Here is a 14,300-nt window from a genome sequence, read left to right on the forward strand (position 1 = left end):
CACACTGACCCAGAACCTGCAGCTCTCTGCTGAAATATTCAGAGCTCCACTGAGGAGAGAGACGACCGACTGCGCTCTGTCAGAAGACTCATCGTTCAGGACATTAACAGTCTGGAACAAACAACTCAAATGGAACAGAAACAAATCAGATGAAGCCCAAACTGTCGGCTCACAGAGTTCATGATACTCAGGAACATGATCTGTTTTGTTTTATTTAATAAACTACATGTCATTTTGTGTGAATCAGTCCGAGTCTGTCTGAGTTTCTGTCAGGAAGAGAAGGAGAAGAAAACAAAAACCTTTCTCTCCGTCCGGACTCAAACACGAGGACACGACAGGACGTCGTTCACTGTGACAGAACCTGGAGACGCTTGTGCTGCTGCGGCCCAACAGAACCTGGAGACACGTGTGCTGCTGTGGCCCAACAGAACCTGGAGACACGTGTGCTGCTGCGGCCCAACAGAACCTGGAGACGCGTGTGCTGCTGCGGCCCAACAGAACCTGGAGACGCGTGTGCTGCTGCGGCCCAACAGAACCTGAAGACGCGTGTGCTGCTGTGGCCCAACAGAACCTGGAGACACGTGTGCTGCTGCGGCCCAACAGAACCTGGAGACGCGTGTGCTGTGGGCCCAACAGAACTGAACACACGTGCTGCTGTGGCCCAACAGAACCTTGAGCCAACAGAACCTGAACACACACGTGCTGCTGTGGCCCAACAGAACCTGGAGACGTGTGTGCTGCTGCGGCCCAACAGAACCTGAACACACATGTGCTGCTGTGGCCCAACAGAACCTGAACACACGTGCTGCTGTGGCCCAACAGAACCTGAACACACGCTGCTGTGGCCCAACAGAACCTGGAGACGCTGTGCTGCTGCGGCCCAACAGAACCTGGAGATGCGTTGTGCTGCCCCAAACAGAACCTGGAGACGCGTGTTGCTGCTGCGGCCCAACAGAACCTGGAGACACGTGTGCTGCTGCGGCCCAACAGAACCTGAAGACGCGTGTGCTGCTGTGGCCCAACAGAACCTGGAGACACGTGTGCTGCTGCGGCCCAACAGAACCTGGAGACGCGTGTGCTGCTGTGGCCCAACAGAACCTGAACACACGTGCTGCTGTGGCCCAACAGAACCTTGAGCCAACAGAACCTGAACACACACGTGCTGCTGTGGCCCAACAGAACCTGGAGACGTGTGTGCTGCTGCGGCCCAACAGAACCTGAACACACATGTGCTGCTGTGGCCCAACAGAACCTGAACACACGTGCTGCTGTGGCCCAACAGAACCTGAACACACGTGCTGCTGTGGCCCAACAGAACCTGGAGACGCGTGTGCTGCTGCGGCCCAACAGAACCTGGAGATGCGTTTGTGCTGCGGCCCAACAGAACCTGGAGACGCGTGTGCTGCTGTGGCCCAACAGAACCTGGAGACACTTGTGCTGCTGCGGCCCAACAGAACCTGAAGACGTGTGTTGCTGCTGTGGCCCAACAGACCTGGAGACATGTGTGCTGCTGCTGCCCAACAGAACCTGAACACACATGTGCTGCTGCGGCACCAACAGACCTGGAGACGCTGTGCTGCTGCGGCCCACCAGAGCCTGAAGACGCGTGTGCTGCTGTGGCCCAACAGAACCTGGAGACACGTGTGCTGCTGCGGCCCAACAGAACCTGGAGACGCGTGTGCTGCTGTGGCCCAACAGAACCTGAACACACGTGCTGCTGTGGCCCAACAGAACCTTGAGCCAACAGAACCTGAACACACACGTGCTGCTGTGGCCCAACAGAACCTGGAGACGTGTGTGCTGCTGCGGCCCAACAGAACCTGAACACACATGTGCTGCTGTGGCCCAACAGAACCTGAACACACGTGCTGCTGTGGCCCAACAGAACCTGAACACACGTGCTGCTGTGGCCCAACAGAACCTGGAGACGCGTGTGCTGCTGCGGCCCAACAGAACCTGGAGATGCGTTTGTGCTGCGGCCCAACAGAACCTGGAGACGCGTGTGCTGCTGCGGCCCAACAGAACCTGGAGACACGTGTGCTGCTGCGGCCCAACAGAACCTGAAGACGCGTGTGCTGCTGTGGCCCAACAGAACCTGGAGACACGTGTGCTGCTGCGGCCCAACAGAACCTGGAGACGCGTGTGCTGCTGTGGCCCAACAGAACCTGAACACACGTGCTGCTGTGGCCCAACAGAAACCTTGGCCAACAGAACCTGAACACACACGTGCTGCTGTGGCCAACAGAACCTGGAGACGTGTGTGCTGCGGCCCAACAGAACTGAAACACACATGTGCTGCTGTGGCCCAACAGAACCTGAACACACGTGCTGCTGTGGCCCCAACAGAACCTGAACACGTGCTGCTGTGGCCCAACAGAACCTGGAGACGCGTGTGCTGCTGCGGCCCAACAGAACCTGGAGATGCGTTTGTGCTGCGGCCCAACAGAACCTGGAGACGCGTGTGCTGCTGTGGCCCAACAGAACCTGGAGACACTTGTGCTGCTGCGGCCCAACAGAACCTGAAGACGTGTGTGCTGCTGTGGCCCAACAGAACCTGGAGACATGTGTGCTGCTGCTGCCCAACAGAACCTGAACACACGTGCTGCTGCGGCCCAACAGAACCTGGAGACGCGTGTGCTGCTGTGGCCCAACAGAACCTGGAGACACTTGTGCTGCTGCGGCCCAACAGAACCTGAAGACGTGTGTGCTGCTGTGGCCCAACAGAACCTGGAGACATGTGTGCTGCTGCTGCCCAACAGAACCTGAACACACATGTGCTGCTGCGGCCCAACAGAACCTGGAGACGCTTGTGCTGCTGCGGCCCAACAGAACCTGAAGACGCGTGTGCTGCTGTGGCCCAACAGAACCTGGAGACACGTGTGCTGCTGCGGCCCAACAGAACCTGGAGACGCGTGTGCTGCTGTGGCCCAACAGAACCTTGAGCCAACAGAACCTGAACACACACGTGCTGCTGTGGCCCAACAGAACCTGGAGACACGTGTGCTGCTGCGGCCCAACAGAACCTGGAGACGCGTGTGCTGCTGCGGCCCAACAGAACCTGGAGACGCGTGTGCTGCTGCGGCCCAACAGAACCTGGAGACACGTGTGCTGCTGCGGCCCAACAGAACCTGGAGACACGTGTGCTGCTGCTGCCCAACAGAACTGGAGACGCGTGTGCTGCTGCGGCCAACAGAACCTGGAGACATGTGTGCTGCTGCGGCCCAACAGAACCTGGAGACGCGTGTGCTGCTGCGGCCCAACAGAACCTGGAGACGCGTGTGTGCTGCTGCGGCCCAACAGAACCTGGAGACGCGTGTGCTGCTGCGGCCCCAACAGAACCTGGAGACACGTGTGCTGCTGGGCCCAACAGAACCTGGAGACGCGTTGTGCTGCTGCGGCCCAACAGAACTCAGAGGTTTAACTTCATTACTGACACACGACAGATGAAAAATCACACACTGTTTTCTGCGCTATTCAACCACGTGAGAACGACTTTGATCAACGAGCTTGACGACTTTCTGTTCTAACGAGCTGCTGAATAAGAAAATGATGCAGGAATGAACAACACTGTGAGGAGGAACTGTCCAATCACAGCTGAGTATGCGCTGTGCTGTGTAGATTAGTAGTTACTGACTTTTTACTGCAAATCGGTACAAAATGAAACAAAGCTGCAGCCGTTCAGCAGGTTACTGTGACCCGTGTGACGCTGTGAGCCGCGCCCGGCTGCGTGGTTCTGACGCTGGTGTGGTCGGTGTGCAGCTTCTGTTCAGCCTGAAATGTCTCAACAACTGCTGGATGGACTGTTGTGAAGTTTAGTTTGAGACTTTCATGGTTTCCAGAGGACGGATCTGATCGTGACGTCTCCTGTGGCGCCACCAGCTGGCAGGAAGTTCTCCTACACTCAAAGCTACGAAGCTACTTACATCCCGTCGGCCTCGGCTGTGCTTTGTGTGCTAGTTATTAAATGCAAACTAGCATAATGTCATTAGCATTAGCTGAAAGGACTGCTGTGTCTGAAACAGCTTCACTGGGCTGTCAGCACGGCTGCACAGTCTGTTCAGGAGGATACGAACACAGAACCAGGGGCTTTGTTGGTCCCACCTTTAAGCCAAATCAGCTTCTGTTTGAGAGCGTTGTTGTGTTACACATCACGACTCTAAACTCACACTGCAGCAGCACTAAGTGATGTTTGGTTCAGTGTAAAACAATAACAGCTAAGCCGGCGTAAAGACGAGTCTTAGTCACGATGGTATTTCTGGATTTGTGTGTGAGAGAGGCTTCAGTCATCTTTGTAAATCCTCAAAGGATTTCTGTGCTCTGTGCCTCAGTCTCATTTTACTGTTACACTTAAATCTAATCAAACATTGAGGATGCACTCAGCACGGGGTGTTCTGTCATCCTGCTCTCCTCCATAATTCATCAGTGGAGCTGAGCAGAAGGCAGCAACATAAGGAAACACATGAGGGACATAGAAGCGGCCTCCCTGTAGGGTTGGACCTGAGCTGGACGGCGTGGCGGAGAGAGGAGGCATTAACAAGGAGCAGGCGACGTGGTGAGCGGACCCTCCGGGCTCTGATGGATGGAGGGGGCAAACATTTGCTCACAACGAGCCCGAGCCTGGAGGACGCTGGAGGAAGAACTCTCTGGGACGGATGAACAGCTCGGACAGACATCCAACTTAATCCTGCCATCAGCAGGAACGGCTTCTCTACAAACACTGTTTTATCTGCATTACGTCCTCTCTCTCACCGAGCTGCTCCACACACACAAACTCTCTCTGCTCATGTATATTTCACTCAGCTGTCTGCTGTCGTTACGTGTTTCACTTACAAGAAGAGCTCAGCTGCTGAAGCTGTGTTCAGTCTGAACATGATGAAGTGTCTGAAATAAACATTCTAGCTGCATTCTGTAAAAAAAATCAAGATGGAAATGTTAATGTCACTGAAGCTGCTCCGTATCTTCCCGGGCCTGTTTCAGAATGTTTCAGAACCTCGAGGCGGCAAGAAAACAGCTCAGCCTCCCTGAAGTAAAAATGATGCTTATATTTTTGTCACCTGACAAGAAGTTTATGAAGGAAATTATCCAATAACGAAAAGATTTAGTTTTTGTTTTTATCCAAATGTCACATTGTCATTTCATTCAACTCCCTCTGCACATTTTTCTATTTTGATTTCAAACCCGTTTGATTTATTTTTGTTCTGTTTGATCCAAACATCTTCAGAGGTTTCCCTCAGAACCGCACGGTGTGATGAACGCTCACAGCTGCTCTCAGACCTCAGAGATCAACTGAACAACGATCACATGTTAGAGCGAGACGACGACCTGAAGAGGGCGGAGCGACGAGGAGGCTGATGCTGCTTCATCAGACTGTAAAACAAGGATTCTCTGTCTGTCTGGATGTTGTTCACGTAGCTCCAGAACATCAGATCTACTTCAGACTGGGTGAACAGTAACAACGACCCCGTGGAGCAGCGAGGTCGTGGCTTCAGCGCTCCGGTTTCATGACTTTGCAGACTGAAGCGGTGCTAACACGTGATCTCATGGGGAAGCAGACGTAAACAAAATGGAGATTAGTTTCTGCAGCGAGAAACAAACGAAAGCAGGAGGTCAAACGAGTCCGGACGATCGCAGAGACGCCGTCAGTGTTTTATTCTTCAGAGAGAGCTGAAGGTGACACTTTAATTTTCTTTCGACAGGAGTATGCTAGCTAACGTTAGCCTCAATGGCTAGAGTGTTTACTGTTGTTGGCTGTCGTCAGCTGCTCCAGACTGTCTCTCTCATTGGCTGTTGAGATCTGGATGGGAGAGCATCATCCGTATTTTAAATATGAGACATGTTAGTTCTGATCAGCCCTGATGAGTCTGTAAGCAGTTCAGGAGTCAGGTTAGTTTTTGGATTGACACACGGTACATTCTCGGAGCTTCACGTGTAAATGGACACTGATTGATTTAGATGAACTGTTGCTCTAAAAACACTTAACCTGATCTCATCTGCTGAAGGTCCCTTAAACTTCACAGCTTCGTTTTTCTAGTCTGAAAAACACTTTGAACTGTAACACACACACACACAAACACACACACACACACACAAAACTAATGAATTATGCCCCATCAGTTGCAGGTGGACTCCAATCAGGTTCTACAGATCTCTCAATAATCGCAGCAAACAGGAACTCAGTTTAGAAACAGTCTGAACGATATAAAAGTGTGTCTCCACTTTGTGATTACAGGTTGTTGGCTGCAGAAATGTTCATTAAATCCATTTAAATAAAATGTGTAATGCAATAAAGGAAACGATACAAAACCCTGCAGACTCTTCAGTGTTGGAGAGAGAGAGGAAACACAGCAATACAGCAGAAGTGAAGAAGAAGGGGAACTAGCTTACAGACGAGAACAATGTTCCAGATTTAAAAATGCATCTTTCATGTTTCATGAAAAAGGAGAAGCATTCATTACTTTTTGTGATAAATGTACTCAATGTAAACATCCAGAGGGCTCAGCGAGACTGATCTCTGCCAAATGAAAGTGAAGTAAGAACCTTTTCAGGACTGAAGCTGTCAGGTGTCAGTCCTGCAGGCTGCAGCAGGTTCAACCTGAGCTGTCAGAGACGACACGTGCTGCTTCAACTGCGTCTGAAAACAGTTTTAAAGCCTGGAAAGATATAAAACACAGCAGGCTGACACCGAAGATGCAGAGAATCTGTCTCCCTCAGTCTCAGCAGAGATTACAGCTCCCGCATCCTATAATTGTTCAGAGCGAGTGGCCCCTCGTACCAATTATAGCGCATTAGCCGTCACCGCCAAAGTCATTTCATCGGCGCTCATCAGGGAGCTCAAAACAAAAGGAAAAAGAAGCCACCCTTCCTCTCGCCGCCTTCAGTCGCCCGCAGCATCACATGAACCGAGGACTTAAGATGGTGCAGATAAAACCAGATTTAAGGATTAGACGGAGAGATGTGAGTGAACTCATGGTGACTTGTTCTAAAAGGACAAGAGGAAGTAAGTAACGCTGCTGCTGATGGCTGAAAGAGAAACAGCTTTGTGTCACTGCAGACACAGAGTTCTGGTTCCACTGGGGATTGAACCCAGGACCTTCTGCGTGTAAAGCAGACGTGATGACCACTACACTATAGAACCCGTGAATTGTACTGCAGTTTCATGTGTTCACTGTCAGCTTCATATTTAGTTACTGCTGGTGAAACAAAACGTTAGCTGTGATGCTGCTTCACAATAAAAGCTGTTAAATTACTGAGTAATTATTTTATTGTGAAGAAGTTAGAGGAAATTAAATGAGTTTGTCACTGAATTAGTGGATCCACTTTGTTAGCGGTACTGATCGAGACAAGCATCATTGTTTGAAGACTCACCTTCAAACAGGTAGACCCACAAATCCCTGCCGCACCAGAACCATGACCCTTCTGATGGCAAGAGGACAAAGTTCTGGCTCCACTGGGGATTGAACCCAGGACCTTCTGCGTGTAAAGCAGACGTGATAACCACTACACTATAGAACCTTATTTCAGCATCTTCATCCGATCTGTAAAAGCTCTGACTCAGATGGCGGAGCAGGAGGTGTTAAACATCAATGTGGGAACAACTGTGGTGCTGTTTGTTCCCTGAATCGGGTCGTGAGTTCCTGCAGGGAGATCCGGTCTGTTGTTGAGGAGCAGCTTCAGGTATCTGACTGTGAAACACAACACTTTCATTTTGTACTAAGAGCTAAAACTTGATGTTGTTGTTAAGAACCAGAATTAAATCTCAATAAAAAAATGTAATCTCTGAAATGTGTTTTTTATTTACTTATATGAATGTTTGCTTTGCACAAAGACTGGAAACAAGAAGACACAGCGACATTTAAAGTGTAAATATATACAGCAACAGTATAGTATACACACACACACACACACACACACACACACACACACACACACACACCTACACACACACACACACACACACTCAGGGCTCCTGGTAGTTGTTTCCTGTCTAACCGCAGTAACGTTCTCTGCCGACACATGAAACAGCAGCAGCTTATCACCAGCAGCCAAACACAACTGACACACTGCGGCAGCTGAAGCAGCTCCAGCACCGTGTTCCTCAGGTGTATGAGCCGGGGAAGTACCGGCACCACCAGCAGCAGGACCAGCACCACCAGCAGCAGGACCAGCACCACCAGCACCACCAGCAGCACCAGCAGCACCAGCACCACCAGCAGCAGGTCCAGCACCAGCACCACCAGCAGCAGGACCAGCACCAGCACCACCAGCAGCACCAGCACCACCAGCAGCACCACCAGCAGCAGGACCAGCACCACCAGCAGCAGGACCAGCACCACCAGCAGCACCACCAGCAGCAGCACCAGCACCACCAGCAGCAGCACCAGCACCACCACCACCAGCAGCACCACCAGCAGCAGGACCAGCACCACCAGCAGCAGGACCAGCACCAGCACCACCAGCAGCAGGACCAGCACCAGCACCACGAGCACCACCAGCACCACCAGCACCAGCACCACCAGCAGCAGCACCACCAGCACCAGCACCACCAGCACCACCAGCACCACCAGCAGCACCACCAGCACCAGCACCACCAGCAGCACCATCAGCACCACCAGCACCAGCACCACCAGCAGCAGGACCAGCAGCAGGACCAGCAGCAGGACCAGCACCAGCACCCAACAAACTAAGTGTGTGTGTGTGTTCATGGTGATGAAGAAACAACAGTGTGGCTCATTATATTTTTGTTTCACGGAGCTCTGTGACACACAGAGAAGATACAGATCAGCCTGTGATACACACACACATACACAAGCACACACAACTATTACACACACACACACACTGCTTGTTACTTGTTACTTGATTTCTGCACGCCATATTTATTGACGAGATAAAAAACATAAATATCACACACACACAGATCACACACACACACACGCATGCACCCACACACACACACAGATTACACACACACACACACACACACACACACACACACACACAGATCACACCATCTCCTCCTGTGCTTATTAAATGTATTAAATAGGTAGTTTGAGCCTCTTGGTGATCCAGTTGGACCCATACTGAGAGAGAAACATGCTGCTCAGCCTTCTGTGCACCCTCCCCACCACACACACACACACACACACACACACACATACTTCCACACACACCACCCCCTTCCCGCCCTCGGGGCCCCATATGGACCTGATGGATGCGTCTTTTAGAAGCAGCTTGCACAGACATGAGTATATAGAGCTGCACATGTCTCACAGTACAGAGTTCCTCTGATCCCACAGACCTCATCCAGCTCAGAGGCTGGTCGAAATATATCAATAATACTCTGTAACAGTACTTATACTTATAGATTTTTGATAATGAGAGTAAACAATTTTAAAACATCTATTTTCTTGTGTGACTCTGGTGGCAGTGTTGTAACGATACCTGTTGGTTTGTCAGCAGGACGAATCCAAAACTACTGAACAGACCTTCTAAAAGAGGGTTTTTCTACATGTTCAGTGATTTCTATTTTAAGACTTTAACTACGTGTTTCTGTGATGAAGTTGTCATCATGTCAGAGGTTCCATAGTGTAGCGGTCATCACGTCTGCTTTACACGCAGAAGGTCCTGGGTTCAATCCCCAGTGGAACCAGAACTCTCTCTTAGTGCTGTCCAAGTTGAGGGTTGAACAAAAAACATGTAAGTGAACCAACAACACTGATGTGTGCACACACTCAGAAATGCAGGTTTGGTTGAAGACCTAACTGGCTTTCACTAATTACTAAGGTTGCCACGATTTCTATTTTAATTAGACCGAAATTAATTCACAATCTCAAACTTCAAATAAAAAAATGGGATCGTCGATGCTGCCACACCCCCACGTCACGTGAGCAGAAAAAAAACACCAGTGTTGACGTGCTGCGAGTCAACCTCCTCTAGCTATTAGCTAAGCTAGCAGCTATTAGCTAAGCTAGCAGCTATTAGCTACAGCCAGTCAAACGACAGCATGGTGTCACACTGTTCCTGTCCGGCTCCTGGACCGTGGTCGGGAAGCACAGGGGAGATGATTTCCACCAGGGTCGCAGTTTGTGTTTACCTGCGGGGTGAACACCTTCACGTGCTGAGCTGGTCGGGAAATAATACCAGGGAGCTTTGCTGTATCTGGAGGAGCCGTCGCCTTTATTCACAGCCAGACTGCAGACTATATTGTACACTTTATTGCCGTCGCTACTACTGCTACTGCTTTCACTTCTCCTTCCTCTCTCATTCATTCAGGCACGCACACTCCCTCACTCTCGCTCGCCCACTCACACCTTACGCACCTGACGCACACACACCTCACACACCGTCCTGTTCCTGAAAGGGGCTACGCCACTCTTACAACCATGGCAACTGCAGACGCAGGAGACCCATCGACAGAACTTGAACCTGCTCCTTTTTCACTGAAGTCTCAGGTGTGGAAGTATTTTGGATTTCCAGTGAGTTGTGTTGATAACGTTCGCGTTGTCGACAAAAGAGCAACAGTTTGCAAGCTCTGCAGAAACTAGATGGCAGGCTATTTTGTTTCCAATTGACTTAAGATATAAGTTATTGTTTCTTTATGTTGTTAATAAATGTTTTAAATTTGACAATATAGTGTGGTACAATACGAACAAAGGTCAGATATTATATTGCATAAAAGTCTAGTCTAAAAATGGCATAGCAACCTGTGCTTTAAAAAAATACATGTAAAAATCAAGAATCGAATCGAACCGTGACCATAGAATCGAAAATGTAATCGAATCAAGGATTTGGAGAATCGTGACACTCCTACTAATCACCCACAATTCATTTCAATACGGCCGTGATGTTGAAGTCGTTTCCGTATCTGACAGAAAATAACTTTTTATGTGTGAAACGATGATTTACTTTATTGGGATGTTACTTCAATCAGTAAGTTAGAACTCTGATTCAGACACATGATAGAAATGTATGTCTGTAATGGCAAAGTTTACCAAGGGCCAGCAAACAGGTTCTATAGTGTAGCGGTCATCACGTCTGCTTTACACGCAGAAGGTCCTGGGTTCAATCCCCAGTGGAACCAGGATTCTCTCTTAGTGCTGTCCAAGTTGAGGATTGAACAAAAAACATATAACTGAACCAACAACACTGATGTCTGCACACACGCAGCACTCAGAAAGGCAGGTTTGGTTGAAAACCTAACTGGCTTTCACTGATTTCCCACAATTCATTTCAATACAGCCATGATATTGATGTTGTTTCTGTATCTGAGAGAAGAAAGAACTTGTGTGAAACGATGACTTTACTTGATTATAGTGTTACTTCAATCAGTAAGTTAGAACTCAGATTCAGACACATGATAGAAATGTGTAGAACGTCTGTGATGGCAAAGTTTACCTCTCAACTACATTCAGGTCTAAATTTATTCAATAATTAGATTACAGATTCACCGCGAACAGGTTACATAGTGTAGCGGTCATCACGTCTGCTTTACACGCAGAAGGTCCTGGGTTCAATCCCCAGTGGAACCAGAACTCACTTATGTGGCTGGTGATCCCTCCAGTCTGCTGATGAATTCACAGACTGATGTCAGAAGCTGAAGTGCAACTCTTGGTTCAGTGTCCTGCTCTGGGATACTTGACATGCAACCATAGAATCAAACCAGTGACCTCATTAACACAATACGTGCAAACCAATGATCTGAATAATTCTTCCAGCACTGATGAACACACACCCGCTCTGTGACAGTGCAAACGAGATTCTTGTCCAGACTAGAGATTGAAATGGAGAGATGACAGAGCTGCAGCAGATCCGCAGCAGAGCTGCAGCAGATCCAGCAGAGCTGCAGCAGCTGCAGCAGATCCAGCAGAGCTGCAGCAGATCCAGCAGAGCAGCTTTGAGACGCAGTCGTCACGTTTCATTCTGCAAAACATCTTTTGCTCAGTCAGCTTTTTCTGAGAGAGGTGCAGAGTCCTGGAGCTCTCTTCCTGATCACGTGATTTATTGCAAAATTCACCACTTTCACATGAGCTCCTGATTCATTCAGCCACAAACCTGCAGTCATGTCTGCTAACTCTATTACTACTCACAGGTTTTAGCTGTGAGCTCCAGTTTGTCCCGCTGTAGTTTTCATCGTCTTTCATGGCCGTTCTGAGATACTCGCATCAGATGACGGCTAAACCGTAAATAAATGTGAAAGCCTGTCACATGATCGTGCTGCAGCAGTCAGATGTGCTCTGCAGGATGTGCACGACACGTATATCTGGTCATTTTTAGGTGTCGGTACGGTAAATCCCCCAGACCAGAGGAGCGTCTGTGGCGTCTCAGAGCTGCGTTCAGCCGCCGCTGTCTCAGGAAGTTCATACAAAAACAAAGCTGCTTTTCTCACGTCCTGATAACGACATGCTGGAGGTTCAACAGTAGGTGTTCATACAATACTGACAAGATCTGTGTGTGTGTGTGTGTGTGTTTGCAAAGGCCTCGGGGGTAAACACAGCTCTGTGACAGCACAGTGTGTGTGTGTGTGTGTGTGTGTGTGTGTGTGTTATCTCTGCACTAACTGCTGTTCTGTTCTGCAGACAGACGCGATGCTGAAGGACTGAAGATACTCCAACTGTGAACGTGTCTGCGTGTGATTCAATCTCGCTTTGTTTCCCTGCAACTTTCCTCCAAATGTGCAACAAACACGTCAACCTGTCACAGCCTGAGAGGGTTTGTGTTCCTCACACAGCGTGTGCACAGCCGTGGTTTGTGTTTTTATTGTAGTAACGGTGAAGCAATCCCACCTCCTGAGGAACAGCTTTCTGGCGGTTTGTTCCAGCCTAGCAGCTAAAAGCAGCCTCAGCAGGTCGGTGTCTTATTTTAGGTAAAGTGAGTCGTTAAAGACTGTGTGGATGTCAAAATGTGATTCTGAGGTGTACTGGGAGCACAATTACTGGAGTCTCTGTGGTGAGCGTGGAGTCACAGTAAAGTATGACAGACTGATTAACCGGCTGTGAGCAGCAGCTACAGACATCATGACATCATCCAGTGGATAAGAACTGGACCTGTAGTCAGACGGCTCACTGAGCTGCTGACGGTGTCGCGGCTCTCATTAATCCTCACTGTCAACGACTTATTCAGCTGAATCTTCACCTGCCTGCTGAAAGTCACGTCCTCATCGGAGGCCCACTGTTCCTGAAGTCTTATCGCTCACATCAAGATATTATCTGACATCACAAGAACAAAGTTAGTGTGTCACATGCTGGATGTTTGAAACCCAAAGATCAGAATCTCACAGAACAAAAGACTCATCTTCAGTCACCTGACCTCAACCCGGGCCTTGAAATCTGCCCAGTTACCAGAACAAAACGTGGGCAGTTAATGTTCCTGCAAACCACGGACACGTCGGATAACGTTCACTTCCACACCACTGCACAACACAACGTTTTCAGATTTGTAAGTGACCTCATGTTAGTGTCAGTTCTCTAGCACACTGCTAGCTAGCTACCGCTAACATAAGCACACTGTACTGTTCACTATCTCACTCAATGAGGAAGTCTGCTTGCATTACACACGAGCACGCTAACGAGGTAACTGATGTGAAGCGCAACTATTTTAGTTTGTCAGTCTTTCTTATTCTGCCTCAGGTGTATTTACAGTACAGGTGAAACCTCGAACAGCTTCCCTGTTCAGTTTGACACGCAGCACGGATTAACTGAGGCAGATATGAGAATATGAGGTCCAAATCTTTTATTTCTATCATTAATGCTCCGGTTGGTTGTTGTGTTTTGTCTGACAGCATAAAGAGAGCGAGCAGACGGCAGGTGAGGACGTGGACGCAGAGTGAAGTCAACATGTTCAGCTCTTACTGTGGCAGAAAAATAAGATTTTTGCGTTACATGTTTTCCATAAATACACTCAGTGGACTTCAGATCCTCTCCTGCAACATTGTGATGCTATTTCAAGTCGATTCTTTGTGATTCCTCGTCTGTTTGTGCCAGTGAACAATTGTTCTGTGTGTGTGTGTGAGTGTGTGTGTGTGTGTGTGAGTGTGTGTGTGTGTGTGTGTGTCTGTTACATCAGAGAGTCATTATGTAACACTGACATCTGCTGGGAGCAGAGTGGGTGTGTGTTGGTGATGAGCTTCAGCTCCTCTGCTGCTGCCGTGTGTTTATTTGTCTGTCTGTTTGTTTGTTTGTTTGTTTGTTTACTTTGGTTAATAACAGTGTTTACAGTTCAGCCACCATGTGTGTTTACAGATTATAAGATGAATAAACTGGAATCAGATGATTTCTGTGCTCGGAGCTGCTGCTGTTTGAGTC

At 49.0% G+C, this 14,300-nt stretch overlaps 5 non-coding genes across 5 annotated transcripts; 3 read left to right on the plus strand and 2 right to left on the minus strand.

Annotated features, from left to right (window-relative positions):
- Positions 1–7,062: 7,062 nt before the first annotated feature.
- trnav-uac (transfer RNA valine (anticodon UAC)) lies at positions 7,063–7,135 on the minus strand. The gene has a single exon. It is a non-coding gene; the product is annotated as a tRNA-Val (tRNA).
- Positions 7,136–7,439: 304 nt separating this feature from the next.
- Positions 7,440–7,512, minus strand: trnav-uac (transfer RNA valine (anticodon UAC)). Its single transcript has one exon. It is a non-coding gene; the product is annotated as a tRNA-Val (tRNA).
- A 2,064-nt stretch (positions 7,513–9,576) lies between these two features.
- On the plus strand, positions 9,577–9,649 carry trnav-uac (transfer RNA valine (anticodon UAC)). The gene has a single exon. It is a non-coding gene; the product is annotated as a tRNA-Val (tRNA).
- A 1,358-nt stretch (positions 9,650–11,007) lies between these two features.
- trnav-uac (transfer RNA valine (anticodon UAC)) lies at positions 11,008–11,080 on the plus strand. The gene has a single exon. It is a non-coding gene; the product is annotated as a tRNA-Val (tRNA).
- Positions 11,081–11,455: 375 nt separating this feature from the next.
- On the plus strand, positions 11,456–11,528 carry trnav-uac (transfer RNA valine (anticodon UAC)). Its single transcript has one exon. It is a non-coding gene; the product is annotated as a tRNA-Val (tRNA).
- Positions 11,529–14,300: the final 2,772 nt, after the last annotated feature.

The sequence above is a fragment of the Sparus aurata genome, chromosome 4, assembly GCF_900880675.1.
Source record: "Sparus aurata chromosome 4, fSpaAur1.1, whole genome shotgun sequence".
Classification (NCBI taxonomy): Eukaryota; Metazoa; Chordata; class Actinopteri; order Spariformes; family Sparidae; genus Sparus; species Sparus aurata.